The sequence below is a fragment of the Carlito syrichta genome, unplaced genomic scaffold (assembly GCF_000164805.1).
Source record: "Carlito syrichta isolate Samal-C Ts95f unplaced genomic scaffold, Tarsius_syrichta-2.0.1 Scaffold304014, whole genome shotgun sequence".
In the NCBI taxonomy this organism is placed as follows: domain Eukaryota; kingdom Metazoa; phylum Chordata; class Mammalia; order Primates; family Tarsiidae; genus Carlito; species Carlito syrichta.
Window position 1 is genome coordinate 107,447 of NW_007248110.1, and position 1,418 is coordinate 108,864.

Sequence of the window (1,418 nt, forward strand, 5' to 3'; positions counted from 1 at the left end):
GAGACCTCATCTCTACAATAAATCAAAAATCAGCCGGGCGTGGTAGTGCGCGCCTGTATTCCAGTCACTTGGAAGACGGAGGCAGAAGGATCGCCGGAGCCCAGCAGGTCGAGGCTGCGGTGGCCGGGAGTGGCCGCTGCGCTCCAGTCTGGGTGACAGAGTGAGATTTCAACTCAAAAAAAAAATTGTGTATTTATTCTTACGTATTCAATCTTCAGTCACCTTCAAAGTACTCTCCGTTTGATTCCATACACCCGTCGAGATAATTTTGCCATTTCTCAAAACGATTTTGAACTCATCCATTCTTATGCCTTTGAGTGCTTCTGCCATTTTTTGGTTTCGCCTCTTCCACTTTAGCAAAACGTTTCTCTTTGAGGACTTTTTAATTGGGGAAACAAACAAACAAACAAGCAAAAAAGGTTCTTGGGGCGAGGTTGGGTGAATAGGGAGGGTGGGATACTGGGGTTCTGCCATTTGGGTTAAAAACTGCTGAATGCTCAGCATGGTGTGGGCAGGTGTGTTGCCGTGGTAGAAGAACCAGTCACCAGTCTGCCATGACTTGGGACGTTTCTTCTGCAAATTGTGACGCAACCTTCTCAAAACTTCCATTTAAAAACTTTGGTTGACTGATCTGGAGGAACAAATTCCAAGTGTACGATAGCGGGCCCACCCGCCAAAAGATAATTCTGGTAGTTATGGGGGTCTTCTCTCTTGTATTACATCTGGTATGCTTTTATCGTATTATTCTGCTCCTTAGTTTTTTGGGTTTTTTTTAACATACAAAGAAAAGGATTTTATATCCTACAAAGAAAAGGATTTCAGTTATGGAGGCTGAGAAGTCCAAACTTTAGAGGCTGCATCTGGTAAGGGTCTTCTTGCTGGCGGGTTTCTCTGCAGTGTCCTGAAGTATCACATGGTGAAGGGACTGAGTGTGATAATGTGCTAGCTCATTTCTCTCTTTCTCTTTTTATAAAGCCACCAGTTTCCTTCCTAGGATAAACCATTAATCCATTAACCCATTAATCTATAAGTGTATTCATTCATTCCTGAGGACAGAGTCTTCATGACTCAGTCACCTCTTAAAGACCCTCCTTTAGGTCGGCCACATTGGGGATAAAGTTTCAACATGTGTTTTGGAGAGGACTTTCAAACCACAGCATTCTACCTGTGGTCCTCCAAAACTCACATCCTGTTTTAGATACTTTCATACCATCCTACAGCCCCAAAGTCCTAACTCATTCAGCTCCAACTCAAGAGCTCAAAGTGTCATCTGCGAGCCTGTGAAATTTCAACAGTTTGTTGAAGGTATAATAACAGGGCAAGTACAGGACACACATTCCCATGCTACAAGGGAGAAGTAGGCAAAAAGAAAGGAATGGCTCTAGCCTATAATCCCGGCATTTGGAGAGGCTGAGTCG